This window comes from Alexandromys fortis, unplaced genomic scaffold (assembly GCF_014885135.2).
Source record: "Alexandromys fortis isolate MF-2015 unplaced genomic scaffold, M_Fortis_MF-2015_v1.1 scaffold_292, whole genome shotgun sequence".
Lineage (NCBI taxonomy): Eukaryota > Metazoa > Chordata > Mammalia > Rodentia > Cricetidae > Alexandromys > Alexandromys fortis.
The window spans coordinates 959,324-983,986 of record NW_026068162.1 but is presented as its reverse complement, the minus strand read 5'-3'; the positions used below and the strand labels follow the sequence as shown (position 1 = coordinate 983,986).

Below are 24,663 nucleotides of genomic sequence, written 5' to 3'. Positions count from 1 at the left end.
AACCAGTTGCAGGTTTGACTAAGTCTAGTGGGCACTGCCTGAAGATGTGCAGTGTGGGCGGTCCAACGGTCGGTCTGCACTAACAGCATAACTCTCTGGTCAATTCATACCTTCAAAAATGCTCTTACACCCAGAAAACCCTTCTGAGTACCTGTATTGGACTCATTTCTGGGATACATCATCAGGAGATGGGGTGCCAGAGTGGTTAGTTCTATCGCCACCTTGCCCTCCCCACCACAGTGGACTGCCTCCCTACAGAGCCAAAATAAAACCTTCCTCCCTAAAGTTGCTCCCTTCAGGAATTTTATCACTGCCACAAGAAGAGTAACTAATCTCAGCCTGGAATCCCCAGGGAAGAGTCTCAGTGAGAGCTTGCTGCCTCGTGGGCAGTCTGTGGGAGATTGTCCTGACTGCTTTAGTTGATGTGGAAGACACAGTGTATTAGGGTTTCTATTGCTGTGAGAAAAACACTATGCCCAAAAGTGAATGGGGGGGGGAAGAAAGGGTTTATTTCCTCGTATAACTCTCAGATCACACTCCATCAGGCAGGAACCTGGAGACAGGAACTGAAGCAGAAGCCATAAGTGTGTGCTGATTACTGGCTTGCTCCCCATGGCTTGTTCAGGCTGTTTTCTAAAAAAACCCGGCCTACTTACCCTGGGGTGGCAACACTCGTGGTGATCTGGGCCCTCCTATATTGACCCATAAGTCAGGAAAATGCCCCCTAGACTTGCCTATAGGCAATCTGATTGAGGCGTTTTCTCAGCTGGAAAATATCAAACTAGAGGTTCTTCTAGTTTATGTCAAATAACAAACAAACAAAACCAAAAACAAACAACCAGGGCACACAGGGTCCCTAAAAGTAGGGACCTCATTGCCTGATTTGGGGTCCTAGACTATGTGAGAACAGAGAAAGCCAGTTGAGCACAAAGCATGCGTGTACCCACTTCTCTCTGCTCTTAGACGTGGATGTAGTGTGACTAGCTGCTTGGAGCTCATGCCTTGACTTGCCCTGGACAATATACTGCAATCTGGAATCGTGCACTCTAAACTCCTCCCTTATACTGATTTTTGTCAGGGTATTTTATCACAGCCACAGAATGGAAGTCTCAGCCTCTGGCCTTACAGCTCCACACCCTCCGGAGTGAACTGAACCTCGCCAGACAGCCTCCAGTCAGTGTTCCAGGAGCACAGGAGGAGTCTTTACTTTCCACACTGAGCTGGGGTTAATTTTGTTGTTGCTGCTGTTGTCATAATTTCTGAAAACGGAAACAAGGAACGAAGCTAATACATGGATCATCTCATATAGTTACTGCCCCACCCTCTGCCCTGTAACAAGAATAGTTTTAGTAATGCTCCTTAACCAATTCCTGACTACAGTATAAAGTTAAGAACGGGGAGCTTTTATGTACGGGGAAAAGTACTCCAATTTCTCCAAGAATCCAGACTTCCTAAGGATTGGGACAAGTGAAGAAAATAAAATAAAAGAGGGAATTTCAGAAAGAGGAAATGGCTTCAGTCAGACGTGGAAGGCTGAGAAAGCGAAAGTCAATGTAAGGACACATGGCATGACTCTCGTCACATGCTGTCCTTGTGTCTTCCCCACAGCGGACCTCGCACCTTTCCCACTCACTCACATGCAGGCTCCTCAGTGCAGCCATTCCAAATCAATTAAAGCTATGTGGGAGGGGGTGGTTTGCCCCTCTGTCTAGGCTTGAGAAGGCTAAGAATGGGTCAGGCTGGAGCAAATTTGTGCTTTGAAGAATGGGCCACAGGACCTATTTCCATCATTTTCACTTAGAGAGTATTAAGTCTAATGGAAAAAAGTCCTTGCCCAAGGTCAATGAGGCTAATGACAGTGGTGTTGGACTCAGGCCTCCTGTCCCTGGGGCAATAGGTTTACAGTTTACAAATGGTCTGTGTGGTGTGGGGCTGGCTACACAGGGCTACATCTTCACAGGACATCTTTTGAGTGCTCTGAGTTCACTCTGTACCCTAAGACTCTCTCATTCTTGCCTATATTCCCTTGCTTCATGGATTGGAAGCCTGTGGGGATACTGTGGTGAGTGGGGATACTAGAAAGGGAAGCACACCTAAGTTCATAGGGGACTTTGGAGCAGATATAACTGACTTCTTTCTGCTTTCTTCAGGATCTAAACCAAGGGAATAAACCCAATAACAGATCCTTTCTCCCCTAGCATCCAGGTACAGGAAGCCATTATAAGTTTTTGAGGATGACTGTGTTATAATATAAAAAGTGATATTTATAAAACATAATTATGAAAGATTGGTATATCCCAAGTCCTGTCATTAGAAAATATCTCCTGGTAGAACATCTTTGAATAAGTACGGAGCTGTGTGGAATGGGCACCCTCTTAGCCTGAGAGTCAAGGGATAGACTACCTACAAATGACAAGCAAGGGCACTTGGAGGGGATCTTCTCCACGGCTGAATTGAGATGAAGAAAAGAAGGAGGTTTTACCAAAGATCCAAAAGGTCAAAGGCCAGGAGGGCCCTGGGGAGGGGGGCAGGAACACAGACAGGGAACTAGACGCAGCTGCAAGCACCCCTTGTCAGGCTTCTCAGGTCCCCGCTGGGGTGGACTTATTGCTTCTTTTGGTCTCTGTTTTCCTAAAAGAGAGGTTAATAAAGCGAGGTAGAGAAGGAGGGAAGCTGGGACCTTTTGAAGACAGGCTCTGGGGCTCACAGGAGGGAGAAGTGGGGGGCAAACTCTGTACAGACGAGCAGATGGCAGTAAGAGGGTTCAGAGGGACAGTGAGATGGCTCAGTGAGTAAAGACACATGCTGCCAACCAAGCCCGACGACGAGAGTTCAATCTCCAGAACCCATACAGTGGAAGGATACAGTGAACTCCTACAAGCAGGCCTCTGACCATCTGCACACTGAATTAATATAATATTTTGAAAAGAGAGTGCAAAGAATAATTCAGTTTTCAAGAGCCATCTCAGGGTATGGGATCATCCCTTAGCTGACAAGGGACAGAATTGAGTGTAGACATGCTGGACACTTCCACTGAATCTCTACTCTACCAAAATGGGAGCCTCACCCATCCCTTCCTCAGCTCACAGTTCTACATTATCAGACTAGACAGAGAAGCTGTGGCCTAGCCCACATGGAATGGAATTTCCCCAGAGGGGCTATGGACCATCTCCCCCCCTCCCCCCACCGCCAGTCAGAAACCAGTCTTGTAGAACATGGTGGGGGTGGGGCAGAAAAAGAGGACCTGATCACAGAGGGTCCACAGAGTGAGAAAAGAGGGGGTGAACCCAAGAAATGAGCTACTGTTCCTCTTTGGGCTACTGCTGACATCCTTTTTTTCCAACCCCAGTAGTCACTTCTCAGAGCTCCCCCTTTCTGCGGCAGCTGACGGTTGCTCAACCTTTGCCCCCTGGTTTCCGGCCTTGATACCTACATGGTTCTCCTTCTACCTCCAAGATACCAGTTCCTCTTCAGGTCTTGTTTATTCACTTCTCTTCGTACTGTAGACCGTGTGCCGTGCCTAACACCTCTCTCTCTCTCTCTCTCTCTCTCTCTCTCTCTCTCTCTCTCTCTCTCTCTCCTTTTTTCCCCCAGTTTTTTGAGACAGAGTTTCTTTGTGTAGCCTTGGCTGTCCTAGAACCATCTCTATAGGCCAGGCTTTCCACAAATTCACAGAGAACTGCCTGGCTGTCTAACATGCTCTCATGGGCTCCTTCTCCTTGGGCATCCCCATGTTCTCCAAAAGCACTCTCACTCCTTACAGACGTAGATCACTTGCTTATGGTAGTTTCCAACCTTAACTCCTTTGGCCCTAATCAATCCTTAATTCTAGGACACCCCCACCCCTTAAAATAGCCTGCCAAGTGGGTCTCCTAGACACCTTACTTAATCCCCAAATGTAACAAACTCTTCATGGAGGGAAAGAGAACCATGCTGGGAGGCCACACTACAGTAGCTGGCCCTGCAGACCAAGCTGTTCTAGGTGCTGGTTTCTTGCTGGTTTCTCATGTCCACTCTTCAGCATCAGGCTGCCAGAGGCTATCAGGCCCTCTGTCTGACTGCTCTACCTCTCTCCTGTGGTTATACATGATTCAAAGAGCATCAGAAAGGGACTGAGTTATTGACATTGGACCTGGAAGACTGAGATACATAGGTATGAAATCAATCAGTCATTTTCTTTCTTTTTTTTTCTATTTTCTTTTCTAGGCAAGAATGTAAATGAACTGGACACTGCTACTGGCAGAAAAACTGGGGGAATGTACACAAAACTATCACTCTATGTCAAGGAAAATTTTCTTGTGTTGACAGCAGTATGCATTCCCAGGCAGAATTCCCAGTGGCTGACAGAGTACAGTCACTATGTGAGTACCCACTGGGGATTTGTTGAACATGTTTATGTCAATACAGGGCCTCTTCCCTGAGAATCCTCAGAAAGAAAGATGATATAGGAAAACACTATCCTGAGTGAGGTAAGCCAGACCCAAAAGGAGGAACATGGGATGTACTCACTCATATTTGGTTTCTAGCCATAAATATAGGTAGGACATTGAGCCTATAATTTGTGATCCTAGAGAAGCTAAATAAGAAGGTGAACCCAAAGAAAAACATATAGGCATTCTCCTGAATATTAACCTTCATCAGGCGATGAAAGGAGACAGAGACAGAGACCCACATTGGAGCACCCGACTGAAATCTCAAGGTCCAAATCAGGAGCAGAAGGAGAGAAAGCACGAGCAAGGAACTCAGGACCGCGAGGGGTGCACCCAGGCACTGAGACAATGGGGATGTTCTATTGGGAACTCACCAAGGCCAGCTGGCCTGGGTCTGAAAAAGCATGGGATAAAACCGGACTCGCTGAACATAGCGGACAATGAGTACTGAGAACTCAAGAACAATGGCAATGGGTTTTTAATCCTACCACACCTATTGGCTTTGTGGGAGCCTAGGCAGTTTGGATGCTCACCTTACTAGACNTGATTGGGGGAGGGGGGGGGGGGGGGGGGGGGGGACTTGATTGGGGGAGGGGAAGGGGAATGGGAGGCAGTGGCGGGGAGGAGGCAGAAATCTTTAATAAATAAATAAAATTTAAAAAAATCTAAAAGCAAAAAAAAAAAAAAAAAAAAGGAAAAGCAAAGGGATGAGGCTGGGGACTCTGTTCAGGAAGCACTCCCTGAGTCCCTGCCCAAGGTTCAAACTTCAGCGAAAACAACAGTCCAGTACTTAGGCTGCTTTCTATCATGGTATTTGTCAATATTCAGCTGTGTGGCAGGTTCCACAGCAAGGGTCTTGGGGATACGGTCCTTGTGGACACTTCATCTCGGCCTAGTGACTTACGGGGCCTCCCTTTTAGGGACTCCACTGACAGGTGGAGTCACTAGTATAAGTACTGGTCTGTGTCCACACAGTCTTTCATGTACTCTGCGTCCAGCTAATATGGCCCCCACCACTCTTGTCTGTGCCTCTTCATCTTTGCAAAGTACTGACAGAGCCCGCTGGTAATTCCATATCGCTCAGGTCCCATTCTCCCTCATTTAGCTTGAACTGCATCTATTCCTCTTCAGACTATTTGATCTTCACTTATGAATGCCTGGGTCCTACTGTTGTCATGAAAAGGCTGCCCAGATCTTTTGAGATACGAAGACTGTGGTGAGAATTCTTTCAAGACATATGATGACCCAAGAATTCCCATTCTTGTAATCAGAGCACTGGGGAAGAACTTCCTGAAAGAAGTACCATGGGAAAACAAAATGGGCTCTCATGGCCTTTCTGTAGGTGTTCTGGTGGCTTTGCATTCAAGCTTCTGCAGTATCATAATGTTGCCTGGAACATGCAATCACTGAATGAAAATACCAAAATGTACTAGCTCTCCATCTTGACATTCCTGCTATGATCTCTGACAGAGAAAGTCCAAGTGGGCACTCATGGGAACACAAATGCCAATCTAAGACAATGGGCAAGCAGTGGTCTGTTTTTTAAACCATCCATTTCTTGGGGTTACTTTGTGCTGGAACTCACAAGAAGACAAGAGGAGCCCTCTGAGCATGGATGGGGAGAAGTATCAGGCTCTCATTCATTCCTGCAATATGAATTTCAGTACTTGTCTCTGTTAGGAACTATTTTAGGGGTTCAGGATGCAAAGGAGAAGGCAGACAAGGTCCTGTTTCAAGAGCACTAGACACTGACCAAGTCATTAGAAGACAAGTTCTCTAAGAAGGAAATACAAGATTGAAGAGTAACAAAGGACTAAGGCCTAAAGGCCTATCCTGAGCTAAGAACAGAAGAGAGGAAAAGGTTGTTCCAGGCAAAGAAATTGTGTATGGGAAGACCCAAGGCCAGAACAAACTGGCAACTCTCGTTGACCTGCAAGAAACTTGGAATGGCTGTAGAGAGAGGAATGGCAGTTCATAAACAGGAGAGAAGGGGAAAAAAGGTTGGGCTATGCAGGCAATCAGGGACCCCATAAGAGTTTGGGATTTGGGAATCCAAACCAATGAGAGTCATGAGAAAATACAAATTTAAAAAACAAACATTTAGTCATTATGTGATAATCACACAAGAAGCATCAGAAGGAACACTGGCAAGTAGAAGCTCTGGGTGACCTTGGTGGGATGGTTCCAAGGCTGGGTCTTCTGAGGCCTTCTGTGGACATCAAATGACCTGGAGGATTTGCACTACAGTTCTTTGCATTGCATGTTAGTCCTATGTAGGAGGGTGCAGGAGCAAAGGAGACCAGCAGAGTCAAGAACTATTCACTTGTATAACCCAGTGGGTGGTGGAAAATGGTTTGTAGGAAGTTCACCTATGGCTCTAATTGTGTGGAGATACCTGTAAGGCCTCAGACAAAGATTTCAAATCCCAGGGGGTTGCGAGGTCAAACAAGGATGCTCTGATAAATTTGAATTTTAGACAAACAACCAGCGGTGTTTAATATAAATCATTCTTTAAAAGTACATGGGGGTATGCCTGTGTTCTTAAAACCACTCACTGCTAATCGAAAACTTAGATTTAGCCAGACATCCTAAGTGTTTCTTCCAAGACTGACAGCCCGACAGGTAACTGACTATGCAGCTCTGAAGCTCAGGAAAGAGGAGCACAAGGGACAAGGTCAGCACGGAGGGCATGTGACATACCAGACATATGGGGGCAGCTGTCATTTAATGTTAGGAAGATACACAATATCTGCCACAGCAAGCATCTCATTGACTTCAGTGTTCAGTGTTTGAGAGAGGAGGAAACATCACAAAAGCTAAGGTAGAAGAAAGGAATGACTCACCATTGAAAAAAAAATCATACATCCAAGAACCAGAGTATTCCCCAGATGGAGAAGGTCATTAGTGGTACTGGAGACTACAGTTCACTTGTATTGTGATGGAAAACATCACAGCTATTGTAGGGCCAGTGGTGGGTGTTCACGATGTCTTCCTAAGAAAGAGAGGGTGGTAACAGGGAAAAGAGGTTGGATAGAAGAATGGCTTGATTTGATATTAGAGCTGTAAACTGGTAAATGATAGTGGGGAGAGGAAATTGTTAGAAAGTAAGGGAAATGGGGGGGGCAAGAAAGAAGAGTTAGATATAGAAGGAAAATGATAAGGTCAGACAGGGCACGCAGCTTCCTTTAGCCAGGAGGCCAAATGCAGAGGAAGGGTCCAGCAGGTTGGTTTATGGAACAATTGGAGGGGTTTCTCTCTATTCCTCTTCATTATTTGTTTTGTGATAGTGGGGATTGAATACAGGGCTTTACACATTCTAAGCTAGTGCTCTGCCACTAAGCTGCACCCACCTTTTAGTTTTTTTAGGAACTGGTCTCTATGCAAAGGCCAGGCTGTCCTGCTAGTGGCGTGAACTACCATGGCTGGCCCACTTTATTGTTGGAAGGAGAGACTTTACCATCTGCTGAGAATCCAGATGCTGAAGGCTTAAGAACAAGAAATGGGATTTGCAAAGGCAATTTTTCAAGGAGTGGAACAGATGTTCCGAGGAAGGCAGAGCGGCTCTCCTGAGGCCCGGATCAAAGAGACCATGATGGCAACAACTGTCTCCAGCAGAAAGCCACGTGGTCATGTGGCCACCATTCCAAGGAAGAGAAGACCTTGCATATCCATGATTGGAATTGAGCCAGAGGGTGTAACAAAGAACTTGTGCTGTAGAGGAAAGTGAACAAGGGTGGGATTCAGACGGCGAGGAAGAAGGCAATGACATTGAGCCAGGAAGTTGAGGGTGAGAAGGATGTCAGGGTGAGTGACTTCAGAGCTGAGCTAGTTCTGGGTAGTGAGGAGGTCTAGAAAGTGTAATGGGAAAGAGTAGCCAAGATGCAATGGGCAGAGATGGAGGCACCAAGTACCTAAAAGGCTAGACTGTGGGCTGGGCCACTGAGGTCATCCATGATGACAGCAGAGCCTCCCTGTGACCTCTGCACAATCCCACCTCTCCTGACATCACCTCTCTGTTGTTCGCTGTAAGAGTTGCCATGGTGGTGGGTGGGGAAAAAAGAGGAGGTGGTGGCTAAAGCTGGGTGTGGTCTGTGAAACGTTTTCACGGGAAAAAGATGTCATTTGTATAAGTTTCTAATTCTTTTGAACACTCAGAGGCAAGGAGGTATCCATAGCTTATTATCAAGAAGCACTAAAACTAAGAATGACTTCGAAAACTCGTTTCTCTCCTCACTGTGGTGTCAAAGTCTAAGAACTACTACCCTAGTAGCAACTCAGAATGCCGTGTCTCTCTTCCCATGCCTTGGCATCTGCCCTTGCGTCCCTTCAGCCACTCAGATTGGACGACGCAGTCTCACTTCCCACATCCAGTTACTACTAATTCTGCTTCTGTCTTTCTATTCTGTCATCTATTTCTTAACTTCTCTGCTAATCCCCCACTGGCCTCTTTGTCACTATGCCTCTCAGAGGCATAGGCAAAGGAGGTACCCCCACTAATGAGTCACCCCCAGATGACCTCCCACACCACTGCCAGTTTAGCTTTCCTCAAATCCTGTCTGCTCCAACAAGTCCACTCTTACGATTCCTCAGAGGACCCCTTGATACTTGATACGGCATAAAGACTTCCGCTGACCTGAGGCGGGGTATTCCCTGCCTCCCTTCCATTCCCTCTTCTAGGCACTATGCACCAGGTACTGTAGTAGGTCATATTCCCACCGCCTCTGGGCCTTTGCCCCTGCTGTCCCCTCACTCTGGGGTGCCCTCGTCCTGTTGTTCTTTGGGATCTGGGTAGCTGTGAGGTCCTTATTCTGTTGCTCTTCCCCACTCAGTAACTTGTCCTGAGGCCTGGCAGAGACGACATTTGCTGATCTAAATTAAGAGACTGCTCCTGAGAAGTGGCAGGTGCTCTGAGACCCATGAGTCAACACAGCTAGTCTGGGACATGTCTCAGACCAGACACATACTCAAGATTCATGTCCAGACCCCCAGACACCAGCCAGCTGATGTTAACTCCACTAGGGTCCCCAAGCCACTGCTTAACCAAGTCTTCTTAGCCTAGCCTTGGCGTCGCTCCCTCTGTGCAGGGCCAGCGGGAGGAAAAGAACACTTAAAGCAAGCAGGGGCAGGGTGAAGAACTGCCGGTCTGCTGGAGTGACTCATGTGACAGACAGCAGGAGGTCCCCTGAGATGCACTGCAGAGTCTGAGCAAAGGCTTGCTCCCTATCTGGAAACAGAGACCCTTGGGACTTAGGGGTTTTAGGTTCAACAGTATGGGTTTGTCGGCACTGGGCAATTCTCTAAGTGTGATCTCCAAGACAGCAGCTTCTGAGGCAATGTAAGGAGAAAATCTGCACACACACACACACACACACACACATACAAACACACACACACACACACACAACCCTTCTCCACCCCATTTGTGTGTGTGTTTGGGGACGGGGGTGGGGGGTCAGTATGTGAAAGGTAAAGGCATTAAAATAAAAAGCTAAAATGTATCCTAAATTCTGAGACTGAGGAAAATCCCACTAAGACTTCATTCTTCCTATCAGGAAATGGGGAATTCCCAGAAGCTCAAGGAGCAAACAAATTGAGAAGATTCCAAGGGGAGGGTTTCATTAGCAAGGGCCCTCCCCTCCTGAGGCAAGTCCCTGCTATTCCCCTGGAAGTTGAACTGACTGACTGCTGGGACACAGAATGCCCTTTGAAGGCCTGGTATGTCATTCAGTGCTTCTCAGTTCTTAGTGGGGAGTCCCCGCAGCCTCACTCAGCTCCCTACACACCAGCCTCCTCTTCCTGGCTCACTCGGGGCCTTCCATCTCCGTTTTCAGCCCATCTCCCCTGGCTATTTTCCTTTCATTTCCCTCACCTAAACTAGGAAAAAGTTTGAAGGGAGGGCCAGGGCCCTATTTTGCTTTCTCTGGGCTGGTTGTGTCCCCAGAGTGACAGGGAGAGTCAGGAACACCTGGCCCACGCTCTCTGCGGCCGCCATGGGCTCTGCCTTGGGACTAGTCCCTGAACTGTTCAAGCCCATGCATGCTCCTCTGTACTCCGGGGCTGACCCTGCACAGCTCCGCTGGCTTGGCAGATATTACTTATACACTCAAATATCCATAAAGCACTTTGCCAGGGCTCCTGTGAAGGCACAGCATGCAAACTCCTGTGAAGGGAGGGACCCAAGGACCGTGCTCTGAATGGCCCTCCTCTCTCATTCTATCCCCTCTCTGAACTCTGCACAGGTACCCTCTCCTCTCTCACATGGCAATGCTTCCTCCCACCTCCAGCACAGGCGCACACCCCCTATCAGTTAAGTCGCTTTGTTCAGCAGTTGAGTGGGGATCCACTCAGGGCACCCCTCTGACATCTGCTCAGTGAAGGAGAAGAAACCACAGACTTCCAGAGGGAAGACAGAAAAACGTCTCAGAAAACTTTATGATCTGGTGTTTTGAAGTTGTAGATGAATACAGGACAAGGGAGAAAGGGCCAACTCTGGCCAGGAACCTGAATTATTATAACCCCAGATGCTCCTCAGCCTGGACCCCAGGGTCCACTGACCCCCTGCTCTCCCCAGCTACCAGTCCCTCAGATGTCACTAGGAATTTAACTTAACTCCAACTTAACTCTTTTTGCTCTCTTTCTTTATCCTTTCTAGTACTGTTTTTTTTTTGGGGGGGGGGGTACTAGAGAATCAACATAGGACCTTATCCACGCTAAGTAAATTCCCTATCACTGAGCTGTATTCTCACCTCATTAACTAATCTCTTAATTCCCAAGCCTGCTCCTCTAGTCCTTAGTCTACACTATTGCCCATGATGGTAAACTCTATGTGGTTCTGGCTGTTCTCACTTTCCTGGGCACCCCTCGTAATCAGTGTCGCTCATAAACATCCCCTTAAAGTGGTATTAAACCTCTACCTTTCTGGGCCAGGCCCTGAGCCCTATCATAATGACCACGGACAGCCAGCATTTCTTCACCAATGAGTCTGTGATAGCTCTCCAGTCACAAACACGATCATTCAGAGAAAGTTGAGTTACAAAAAGCAGGATGCTTGGAAGAGCTGGGCACAGTGAAATGGGGAGGTTCTCACCTCAGAGACCTGGACACTTGTCCTGGACTGGCCCTCAGGCAGCTCAAACAGATACTTCCAAGTTTGAGCTCACCATGTCCTGCCCCAGGACCTGCTCTCTCCATAAACGGCCTGTTTGATCGAAAACCAAGAAGCCATGCCTGTGCCTCCTCACCACCCACCCCAGCGACCACCAGTCCTCTTCACTGGAAAGTGCCCAGGTCTTTCCTCTCTGCCACGGCTCCCCCACATCGCTGGATTAAAGCACATTGCCTCCACATCCATCATGTCCCTTCTGAGGCACTTCCAGTCCTCTTCCTGTCTGTGCTCTATGCTCCAGTTACTCCAGAATTTTCAAGGTGCAAACCTACTCATTTTAAGTCGCTGCTACCAGTTAGTTCTTCACTGACTTCTTGTGACTCTTAGGAGAGCTTACTAACCACAAAGGCCCACTAGGTAACCCAATCTCTTACCACCCAGTTTACACCTCCTACTCCAGACTGTAACAGTCCTTCAGTTCCTAGAATGCATTGTACTTCCTACTTTCTGTTTCCTCCAGTCAACACCCTTGCTGCCTCCTCCCCACCCCAGCTCCCTTGCCTCCACAAGCTCTACCCATGCCCCAAGAGCTCAGCTGAGGTATTCCTTCCTCCAATTATCCCATGACAGCACCCCGAGTCACCCTGTGGTACTTGCTCCCTTGCAGTGTGTGCGTGTCAGCTCCTCAGGCTGACAGCTCTAAGAGTGTTTGCCTAGTGTGAATTAAGCAGGAACTTCAGAGTAAGGCGTAGGGCTGGCACACACAAGCTCAATGGCCTCCCCCTTCCCCAGAAATAAAGCCTCAAATTTATGATCCTCCTGTCTCAACCTCCTGAGTACCGAGATGGCAGGCATATTTCATCACGTCTGACCAATAAATATTTTTCCAGTAGATGGATGGGTGAACCCTGTGAGCATCTGGAAAGGAAGAGGAATTCCAGAGTAGGAAGCAATGCAGAAAGGGGATCCGATAAAGGCCAGAGCGTGGGGATGGCCATGTGTCACATTCAGAGTGCAAGAGGCCAGTCTATTGGGGCAAACGTCACAAGGAGAGTAGAGAGTAATGGGGACAGATGTTAGGGCCAAGCTAACATGAGAGCTTTATCACAGAGGCATTACAGAGCATCAAAGCCAGGATGGGGCACAAGCATAGCCATGTGTAAGGACATCAGGCTACAGCAGCTTACAGTCTGACTTGTGTGAGGAGAGAGGAGAAACTTGGAGGGTATCCCCACTCTAAGGGTCAGCAGAGGGCCTGTTCCAAACTCCTTCAACCAGACCTTTCACCAGCTGGAAACTCCTGGCCCTTGTAGCGGTAGAAGGAAGGCAAGCTCCTCTTGCCAGCGCTTGCTCCTCAACTGGACAGAGATAGATTGCCCTTCCTGATGACTCACCCTGGAAGGCTCAGCTCCCAGCAGAATGGCATTGTTGACAGGAAGAGGGGCCAGACTTTCCCTCCTCCAGCCTACTTGCTGGACCCCAAAACAGCAACACAAGACAACATAGTGTGTAGAGCAGGGAGCACATCTACACCATGCCAGCTGTCTACACGCATGGACCCACCGTGCCACGTGGCAGCTTCCTTAACAGTGTCAGTGACTCAGGCAGCCGGAGAAACTCTCAAGAAGTATGATCAATGACATGAAGGCGAGAGGTAGTGCCACTTCTCCTCTATTCTCAGGCGAGGGAACAAGGCAGACACACCGGGCAACAGGGGTTGTGAGAGCCATGTTTAGAAGGGTGCAAGAGCCAGTACGTGGCTCTTAACTGGGGACAGCATCTGGTGAGGCTTCTTTAGAAGTGAGACATGAAAAAAAAAAAAAAAAAAGGAAAAGGGACATAGACTCCCAGAAGGGTTTGGGCCAGGCCCAGGTCAAAAAAGCTATCACTCTGATGTGGGAACTGCAAGAATTATCTCGACAGGCTGGCTACAGCTCCAACAGCCGTTAGAATCCAGAATGTATTCTCTATAGACGAGCTATGTCACATGGGTGGCCTTCCTGGGCTAGGCCAGCCTGGAAGTCTGCTGGAGCAGGAAATGGAAAACCAAAAGAGAAGGCTACAGACCTGAGAGACAAGGAAGAAGGGGGCTTGGAGCATTTGCAGGGCTCAGCATCCGCATGCATCTTCTCAATCTAGGAGAGATTAGCAAATGCTGAGACAAAGGACAACAACAGTAAATGGCAGGAAGGTGGTAGTGAGCTGGCCTTGGCAAGCCTAGGACTTAAAGACAGAGGTGCGCCGTGGAAATGAGTCCTTATCTAGGCTGATGGCTGAGACACTAGGAAAAAGAAAGATCCTAGGAGAAGGGCTTAGGGTCAAGAGGAAGGAAAAAGCACTTCCTCCCACAGTCACCTCCATGTACCCTGATGCACAAGATCCCAGGGAACTGGGCTTCCTTCCTGTCCACGGTCTTCCTCCTTGCTCCCTTCTCCCAAGTGTTCCTCTGGGTTCTGTTGCACCACGGCCTCTGGTGCAGAGCTGAGCTGAGGGCACAAATGAGAAGCAGACTAGTTTGTTCTCTGCCTGGAATCCTCTTTTGGCAATAGCCTCAGAGCTGGCTTCATCTGGTCTTAGCTTACATGTTACACCCTCCAAGAGGCTGTCTCTGACTTCTTTGATTTAGCTGGTCCTGGCGTCACTATTGTTTGATTTCCACACAGCACTTACTGCTACCTGGTATTTTCCTCTCTCTGTTTTGTCAAACTTGAGAACTGTGAGGAGAAAGACCAAAGATTGTTCAACGGAAGCAAGCTCAGTTTAGGGGGTGTACCCGGGACTGATCAGTACAGAAAAAAAAAAGTCCCTGCTTGTCCTGTGCAGGTTAGGATTTCAGTTTGTAGTTGAAGAATAAGTTCCTGTTTGCTCTGTGTTAAGTCCTTGCAAGTTACGATTTCTATTTGTAATTAAGAATAAATTCCTGTCTCTTAGATTTGATATAAACTGCAAAACATGTTTTTAAACCTACACTAAATTAGTGACCCATTCACACAATGCAAACCTTACCCTTGTTCCTTCCCTTTTATTGTATTTTTCTAACAATGTTGGCCAGCCAGCTCTTTCATCCCTGCGAACACTTCATCTCTCTTATAAAAGGGACCTCGAGAAGCTGTCAGAGGCTGCTCTCTAACCCGGCTTAGAGAGAGGCAGTCAGACTGGCCAGTCCCGGGTGCACCCCCAAATGTAGCTTGCTTCACTTGGACAACCGTGCTTTGGTCTTTCTCCTCATGATTCTCAGGTTTAACAGTTTTCACATTTGGTTTTGTTTGTGTCTTCATGCATCATGGACTCTCCTCGAGAACAGGGGCCTTGCCTGTGTCATACACAGTTGTAGCGGCTGTATTCCCAGTACACAGAGCAATGCCTGGTTCCAAGCAGGCGCTCAGACGTTGAGCTTATTTGTGAGTAATAACTGCTAGCATTTGTTGAGTACTCCCCGCATGCCAAGCACTTTGTTCATGTATGACCTCAAGAGTCAGCAAACTGTGGGTTCCAAGGCAAATGTGGTTCTCTGAAAGTTTTCACAAATAAACTTTAATGGAGCACCCCCCTGGTGCCTGTGCTGTCTGCAGTTGCTTCTGTGATACGATGATAAAACCGAGTAGTTGTTACAAGGGCAGCATGGCCAAAAAGCTAAACATGTTTACAGCGGCCTGGCACTTTGCAGAAAAGGCCTGTTGGCCCTGTGTAAACTCACTCAATCCCCTTAAGCACCCCTGAGGGCTGGCTGTTATTGATGCCATTTTACAAATAAGGCGACCGAGGCACAGAAAGCATGGAACAGAACACAGAGCTAGCAAGTGTGCAGGTGGGAACTGAACCAGGCAGTTTTGACTATGCTCCTTGCTAGCTACAGTGCTTCATAAGTTTTCTAGGAATGGAGAGGGGAGAAGGGAATTAAGCTTATCCTAGAATTCTGGAAGTAGCATATAAAAAGAAGGAAATGGAGGGGAAAAAACTATGGCAACAGAGTTCTTAGGACTGCACGTAATCAGAATATTATTTATTGTTCTGGGTTTTTGTTGTTATTTGGGCATTGTTGCTTTGTTTGTTCACAGGACTTTGTTATATAACCAAGGCTGGCCTCAAACTCCCATCTCCCCTGCCTCAGACTCCCTAGAGACAGGATGGCTGGTGGCTCCCTCCACACCTGAGTTTGGGCCACTGCTTTGCTTCATTAGGGTTTTAGCTAGTGTGTCTGTTTTAACGAGTACTAGGGATCGAACCCAAGGCTTTACGCAGGCTATTCAAAAGTGCTCTACCACTGAGCTGCATCCCCCAGCTACTGGAGCATTTTTGGGAGGCTTGACCCTGCTCTGAGACCCAAACCTCTCAGAGTCTGTCGACTGGAGCAGAAGTCCCACCCCTAAACATAAATAGAAGTACCCTTTTCCTCTCACTGGGAAGACGAAGTGCCAAGTATCCTCCACTTAGGACTTGGGATGCTAACGTTTTTCTTAAACCCTCAACGCCTGGTCTGGCCTGCCTACATAACAAACAAGGCTCTAGTGGTCTCTGGTGTGCAGTTGATGTACTATTTTTAAAATTGTTTTGGTAGCCACACACACACACACACACACACACACACAGGCTTCTAGAAGCCTCACTGTTTGAACATGTTTGAGAACTTTTCATTCCTCTGATGTTGAAATGTGGATGCAGTTCAACTCTGTGGTTAAAGAAACCCAGAATTAGAGAATCGGTGGATAAATTGCAGTCTTAGAAACACAGCCCCACACAGAAAGTCTCTCAGAACTGCTGAAGGTTTCTCATGATCTTAAAAAATGCAAGGAAAAGGGCTAGGAGAGGATGAGGCAACTGGAGAGGGAGCCGAGCCTGGGATGGCCATTGAGGTGGAGAGTTCTGGAAGGTTTAGGAGAACAGGAAGCAGGGGGAAGCACCTTCTCCGGTTTCTGGCTTTAAAGGCTACTTTAAGATTTACCAAGCACTTACACAGTCCATGAAACATTTCCTTATGACAAGGTCCTGAAGGAGAATTATTCCTATCCCCTTCAACGATGTTACACAATTGGGTGAAAGTCACAGTTAGGGACAGCAGATAGACTCCTTGGTCCTTTGGAGCAATCTCTGAGGACTCTCTCAGGGGCCTGACCCAGGGACATCAGGTGGGAGCTTAGCTACCTTTCATTCTCTGCTGTGTCTTAGTGCCCCAAACCTGGCCCAGAGTAGGTCCTCAGTAGGCACATATGCAGGAAAACGAAATGCTATCTTCTGCTCGAGAAATGTCCCTAGCCGGGTGGAGGAGTGGAACAAGCACAGACACAAGATTAAAATCAGCTAAGCCAGAAGAAGCTACAAATGCCTCAGGTCCCCCACAAAGGCGCTGCCATGGCAGCTGAGAGCCTTCCATTGGGTTGTCTCCACATACGGGAAGGAGGCACGGGAGCACGTGCGTGGCCAGCCTCGGCCACCTTCATGTCTCCTCCAGCCGTCTGTCTTATGCTCAGTCACACAGAACCCTGTTCCTGTCGCCGTTGTCTCTGTCGCTCACTCTCCCAGCCTTTTTCTTTTTCCTTGGTTTACTCAGTACTAGAAACTTCCATTGTAGGGCAGTGATGGTGCACACCTTTGATCCCAGCACTCGGGAGGCAGAGGCAGGTGGCTCTCTCCTGGTCTACATAGTGAGTTCCAGGACAGCAGGGCTGTTTCACAGGGAAACCATAGCTCAGAAAAAAAAAAAAAAAAGATGAGACACTTCCATTGCAAGCTGTCCCTTATCCACACCCCCTTAACGATGGAGTGCAGTAATTAACTGCTTGCTTGCCTAAATGCCTGTAGTCCCACAGGACTGTAACCTTCTTGACAGTAGACTGGCTATCTTTATATTTGCGAGATTCCAGCAATTAACCTTAAGTAAATTTCAGCCAAGACATAGTAAACATTTAGTGAGGCTATGGCCAATGGGCAAATATCCAGCTTAATGAGGTCCATGGATATTGCAATAGAAGAAAGGGCTGCAGCTGAAGGTTGGGAACACCCTAAAAGTGCCAGCCCTGGTGAGAGTGTGAAGCCACCAGCAGCACTAGCAAGGTGTGCTTGGAAGTGCTAACTAATAGGGTGACTGTCACCTGAGGGCTCTCAGGGAGCAGAGGCACATAAGAGAGAGAGGGGAGGATGGCTCCCCGGTCTCTAGCGCCTTTGGAGGAGGTTGGCCATGCTACCCAGGTTCAGCTTAAAAACTGGGTCACAGACAGTGTGAGCTTCTGGCACATAGGTTTGGTATTCTGCCATAATTTATGACTTCACCCAAGTGGTAGCGGGCCTGTGACAAGCACGTGGCCCTACAGGCCGCAGTGAGATGGCCAGAGCTCTACGCTGAAGCCAGGGAAGAGAAGAGGTCACCTCCAGCATTTGGAAATGACTTGAGTTCTTGGGCTCCATCCACTCGTCTACTTGACAAAACCTCACTAAGCATCAGATACCTAAGTTATATGGGAGCTAAGAGCTGCCTGGGGGGATAGAGAGATTGCTCAGTCAGTGAAGCACTAAGTATCATCCCTCAGTCACGCCTCCCCATAGTTTCTGAGCCAGAATCTAAGGACAGTGTCCTATTCTCAAAAATATTTACCAAATGAATGGCTGGATCTGATCCTGCCCATGACTTCCCGGCAGTCTGCATGTACAGTCAGATTTCACATGGATGGTCTGTGGGTGCAATGAACAGTGCTGATATGGCCTCTTACCCACTTTCTCTAGCTCACCCACTAGCACCAATTATTCCAGGGTGCTGGCATTACTTAGAGCCCACCACACGGCCACCGCCATCTCTGACTTCTGTGCGCACACTACTGTCTCTCTAGGAATTCTTACTTCCTACTTCCATGCCTGGATCACATTTGCCTTCCATGGACCTGCAGGGTCTCCTCCTCAAAAAGCATTTCTCTCCCTCTCTCCACTCAAGCACCTCTCACTGTGTGAGAACAATGTAGCACAAGGTGGCCTCCTCGACTGGGAGCTCTCTGGAAGTTAGGATGGCTCTGGATTTTTCTCCTATAGTGTGTAGGGCCTTGCAATGCTTACTCAAGAAATACTTGCTAAGTGAATGTTGTGGATGACACAGGGAGACCGACCACCAAGCGGTTCCAAAAGTACACTCTGACAGTCACAGTTCTCTCTTGCAAAAAGGAGTGTTGCCCTTTGGGACCACAAAGTACCCAAGCTGACATGAGTCTATAATAGAGAAGCTCCCCAAACTCAGCTCTGGGAGGGTCTCCTCTTTGAAGCTGGAGTTTTATGTTTTAACTTTTAAAACTAGGCTTATGATCTATAATTTTATTTTTAAAACTCTAGGAAGAACAGGAATGTGATCTCTATTGTTGTGTTCTAAAATTACATTCTCTAATCTCTCGTTTGCTTCATAATAAGCTAGTTTTGGCATGATACTCTCCTTACAAAAGTGAACTCACAATTTAATGAAATAGCACTTTATGAGCTTTAAGGGAAGCAGATATCTAACCTCAGCTGGGGCGAAGGGAAGCGAACAGGTCCTCAAGAGGCCGTCCCAGCTCTAGAGAAGGCCCAGAGCCAGGCAGGGCTTGGGGCCTCAGAACTCCTAGAGTTTTGGTATTTCAAGAAAGTTGGCACCAGAGGCCAGGTGTCAAGCATCCTCAGCCAATCAAGAAATACTTACTGAGCGACTGCATCGTGGAGAGTAATGTCAGAGGGAAATACAGCACATATGCACCCCTCGTTTGCTTCCACGGTGCCCACTTTTAGACTACACCATCACCATGATTTCAAGGAAAACCTGTAGCTAGCAATCACTGGGAACCAGGTCTTCAACAGGGGCTCTGCTGTACATTGTTTTGACTTTCTATCAACTCTGAGACAAGCTGTGCAGATTCTACCTAATGAATGAGGAGCCTGAAGGTCGAAAGGGTTTCCCACATTATCCCTGGCCTCACATCTAGGAAACAGCAGATCTGGGATCTTCGAGTAGATAGCTCTGGTTTCAGAGAACACTAGTACATGGCTTCTAAGGTTACAGAACATTGGGTAAATTTCCAATTTTACCTAATCATCAATCATATGAGATTCAGATTATGATGATCCTCATTTCACACATTAAAAAACCAAACCAAAACAAAACAAAACCTCTGAGGCTTGGAAGGTTTAACTCATCAACTGTCCCTAAGAGTAAGTAGATAAAAGTTAAGATTTAAGCTGAAGCCAAATCCTCAGTTCCTGCTGCTACAGTCTAGAAGGGCCTAGATTATCCACCCTGGGACCCCCAGCTACTTCTAGATCAGAGTGCTATGATGAATTCCAGAAGAAATTTAATTCCAAGAGTATAGTTCTCACCTAGCAGTACCAAAGGCCTGCAGACTATGCAGAGGGTTCTGCCTGGACTTTGCCTCAGGCCTCTGTCCTGGGAGAAGAAGAGGCTGCTCTAGGGTGAACGGCCTGTTGCTCTAGTGGCCAGTGGCCCAGAGCTGAATGCCAGCATGGAAGGGAGGAGTGAGAACTGTTTAGGACCCCAGCAATCAGGAGGCTTTCTGATGAATGGACAAAATGGTGGTTTCGGGACTTGTGGGTCCAGTGTGGTTAGGAGAAATGAGAAGGTTCTCAAGAAACGCAGCGTTCTGCTCCTGTCAGCAACTCTCCACCAAGGAGTGGGACAGAAACCTTTCCACTGATCTTGATTGCAGGAGTAAGGCCCTGGGTCCCCACATGAGAGCCGGAAGTGGCATTGTTGACTATGCCCTGCCCTCATATGTCAGTCCCCAGTACTCCCTGCTGCTGCCACTCTAGAGTCCTCCTTTAATGGGAGCCCGGGGTGATCCTGTTTGGACAGCAGCTGTTGTACCCTTTTAGCCTTTTCAACCTGTGAGTGATGACAGCTCTGCCTTACTGGACTTACTACAGCCCCAGGGATTCTGGGCATTGTGCAGATAGCTCAGCTGCTCCTCACAGCAGCTTCCTAAGGAAGGTGCTATTGGTTGTCCCCACTGTATAAATGGGGGTACTGGGTCAGAGAAAGGACATGCACAGTTAGGATCGTGCACAGAGCTAACACAGGGTGAGATTTTAACCCAGGCACACTGACGGCATAGCTAATGGTCTCCCCTGTCATATCCACATCTGAGCAATGCCATGACATTTCCTTTCCTCCCCAGGGAGAGATGCCCAGCACCAGCAAACAGAAAGGAGTTTTTTTTTGTTTGTTTGTTTGTTTTGTTTTCAGCTGGCTGAAGGCCCAAGGGCTGGCTGGCCAGGGAAACCACAGAGGTTAGAGCAGGTTAGAATGGGGATCTCCTAGCCCTCATATGGGCCAATCCTAGGAAGGTGTCTTCTGTCTCTCATTTCCCCAGCTACTCGCAGCCCAGCTTCACATTGGGGAATCCTCTTCTTGATTCTCCTACTTAACAAACAAGCCTAGGAGAGCCAAGGCAAGGCAATCATATAAACAGATAAAACAGATGTGTGCCTCTGGCTATATCTAAGACTTCAACTCTTCCAATTCTCAATCTCTGCTCTGTTACGGGTTTCTGGTTATACTGGGTAACTCTGGATTCTGGGACATTTTTCCACCGCCTTTTGTGAAACTGCCCCCTTGACAGTCTGTCCTGAGTAGCCTGTAAGCAGGAAGGGCATACAATTCACCTGGCCATGAACAAGCACAGGCCAGCTCTCAGCCGGCACTCAGAAATGTTTACTATATTAGCAGACAACAAGTTCCTTATGTTCTCATTCCAGGTAGTTCTCCGCTTCATTTGCTCCGAAGCCACACAAGGCCAAAGGTATGAAGCAAGCTCAGTACATGACACCAGAAAACAGGCCTTCCTCTTGATGATCCTCTTTTTCCAAAGAAGGTTAGAAACTTTCGAGAAAGTTCCTCGGTTGGAGTTTTTGACTTTAAGCTATGAGGAGGGCACTGGATAAGCCAAAATTGAACGGTGGTTAAACGGTGTCTTAATTTTTGGGTTAGAGTCACCAGCTCTAAGGAGTTCTGGAGACAAAGCCAGGGGTAGGAACCTGGAGCCTGGAGAACAGCTGGGCTGCTGAGAAGACAGGCCTTATAGCAGAGGCTGGCAGGTCTCCTGCAGCATGAGCCTGGACGCCAGCATGACTCTCACCGTTCCAGTAATGATAAGGACAAAGGACAGTTGGTTTCTTCCCAGTGGGGAGAGGTGGGCTAGGCAAATATTGGTAGCCTCCCCAAATATTAACTACTGGCTCTTGGCAATTTTCAAATCCAAAGTCTACACTGTAGCCCTAAACACCAGAAAGTTGGAAGCTACCATTCCTATTTAAGTGACAGAGAAACTTGGTCCCAAGGGTCCCTCCATTATGGCTGCTCTGCCACCCTTCCTGCTAACCTCTCCTACGAAAATAGGAGATGCCATTTAAAGGGTAGCTGGTAGCACAATAGTCTATGTGGGAACCACCACTTTCCTAACCTGGTTAACCTGGTGTGTGTGTGTGTGTGTGTGTGTGTGTGTGTGTGTGTGTGTGTAGGGGGTGCCTAGCACACTCCGACCTTCATGTAGTACTTTACCAAGAACACTGAGACAAAACAGCATTGCATAACCCTAGGCTCTAATACCAACTCTGGTCCACTTCCATGGGCACATTTTTGTAGAAAAGAGGAGAGAGAAGAGAGATGCAGAGATTGGGGGTGGGTGAGGGTGGAGTGGGAAATACCCTCTATGACAGAAGTCAATTCACTAGGAAGATTTCCAGAGGAAACTGCCTGACAAATAGTTTAGAACCATCTACAAATGAGGTTTCCTCCCATTTCCTGCCATCCATCTCCATCTCTCTTTTCATTCACCCTCTCTTCCCTTGACTCATTTCTCTAGCAAGGAGGGTCTCTCCCAAATTCCCTCTGCCCTCCCCCAGAGTCATCTGAGTGCTGCCTCCCTGGTGATGCTGCATTTTGGAAATCACAGAACCCCAAATTTCAGATAGTGCCAAATTCCTCTGTCCCTCCCCGAGGACCTGGCTCCAGACATGACTGCCCCAGGAGTCAGCAAGGAAGAGTGCAGATGATCAGATCATCCCAGACTCTACCCCCAGCGGCCCCATCCCAGACTATAGTAATTCTTGTTTGACTCTGGAAGAGGCAGCTTAGCTTGTCTGGGTCTCTATTTTCTCATCTAAAAAGGATTTCAATTCTGCGATTCCATCACTTCCCTTGCATGCGTGGGCTTCTGCTGGCCCATCTGGACCCACAGGACAGACTCCTAAGGGTTTGATCCTGAAACTTGGGCAAGACTCCCAGCAGTCAGGCAGAGGAGGAGGTACTAGAACCAGTCAGAGAAGACCACTTGGAGCAGCCACTTCAAACACATTGTTAGCTTTCTTGACTACACTTGACTTGCTTGTGCACGGAGGCAAAGCTTGTCTGGCCACCAGAAGCACAACATCTTATTTTAAAGCAAGACAAATAAGGTAGCCGCAAATCCTCCTTTGGAAGTACAGTTCATCCCTCGACAAGTCCACAGGAACAGAGATCTTAGCATTGTCTTTGAGCAAACGAGCAAAGAAGAACAGAAAGGAGATGAGATTTGCCTAAAATTACAGAGAAGATGAGTGTAGAGGTGGGAGACAATTCTGCACTGAGATTTCCAAGTCCACAACACCACTGCTGTGTCATTGTTAGAGAATAAAACATAATACAATGGAAGCTGGTGAGATGGTCGGTGGTTAAAGATGTCTGCTGCCAGGCCTAACGACCACAATTCAATCCCTGGGACCTGCATGGCTCACAAACCCATGAGAAGGAGTAGGGACCACATCATCATGTTCATTGTTACACCTCCAGGGTCCAGCATGTGGCCTGGTTTGCAGTAGCAGTGAACATTTGTCAAATGACTTACTCCTTCATTCCATCTGCCCAGTTAACTGAATGGGAGGCAGAGGCAGGCTGATCTCTGTGAGTTCGAGGCCAGCCTGGTCTACAGAGCTAGTTCCAGGACAGACTCCAAAGCTACAGAGAAACCCTGTCTCGAAAAAACTGAATTCCTATTATGTGCTAGGACTGTCAGTTCAGAGGTAAGTGAAATGGAGTGCCACCTAGAGGAAGTCTCCATCTCAGGGTGCAGGATAAATGTAACCAAGAGTATCACCTGAAATACCGTAGTGCTTCTCAACCTTCTTTAAAACAGTTGTGGTGACCCCAATCTATAAAACTATTCCATCGCTACTTCATAATATAATTTTGCTATTGTTATGAATCATAATGTAGATATCTGATATGCAAGATATCCTATGTGACCTGACCACCCCCCTCCCCAGGGATTAGCGACCCACAGGTTGAGAACCACTGATTTAAAGTAATATAGAGAATGAATGGATGAATGCCAACTTATGGGGAATGAATGGGTTGAGTCCAGTGAACACAGGAAAAAAGAATTATCCATCAGCCAGGGGCATCCCAGAAAGCTTTGCTGGAGGAGGATGAGATGTAATTATAACCTTAAAAGATGAGGCATTCACCTTAAGATTGATGGGGCAAAGAAGCCTTCATGTCAGTGGAACCAGCCTGAGCAAAGGCATATGAGAATAAAATCATTGCTCGAAGCTAGAGGAATATGTAGGCCAAGGGACAAAAGATACCTCTTTGAGACCAGGCCACTAATCAGATAGGGGTAGATAGGGAGGGATTGAAACACACTGAGTCATAATGAATAGAAGGAAAAGATCCTGATGTTGGCAGTATAATTTATAGGCTCCTCTTGATTCATTTAGATTAATTATCATGTACAGACAAAATGTGATTAATTGTCTCCATAATGCATGTCCAAAAGCTTTGAGGGAAATCTGGAGCCCAGGTACACTAGCCTTTCCACCCAGCTGGGTTTGGCAGCCCAGGAGCAGGGTACCAGCCAGTCTTTGCATCATTCATGGGTTAAGCATCTGAAGAACCTCCTGTCACAGAGTATAGCACCACCCAGCTGTCACAGGACTAGGGCCCTCCTCCCTGGCCAGGTAGCTGGATTGCCAGGCTGTTCCCTGCTTCCCATTTCTCCCCACAACCAGGGGGCAGGAGGTTTAGCAGATTTCTTGAAGGGTGCATAGGGAGGGAGCAAGCCAACCTGCCAACCTGCTGCCTTGAAGGTGTTGAATCAAACTGCAGCAGAGAGGCCCTGGCTTTGGTTGGTC

The 24,663-nt window shown here is 47.7% G+C and overlaps 1 long non-coding RNA gene across 1 annotated transcript in view; it reads right to left on the bottom strand.

The window, feature by feature from the left end:
• The window catches only part of LOC126491878 (uncharacterized), a 99,462-nt gene that overhangs the window by 7,914 nt on the left and 66,885 nt on the right, over nt 1-24,663 (bottom strand). The window lies entirely within an intron of this gene.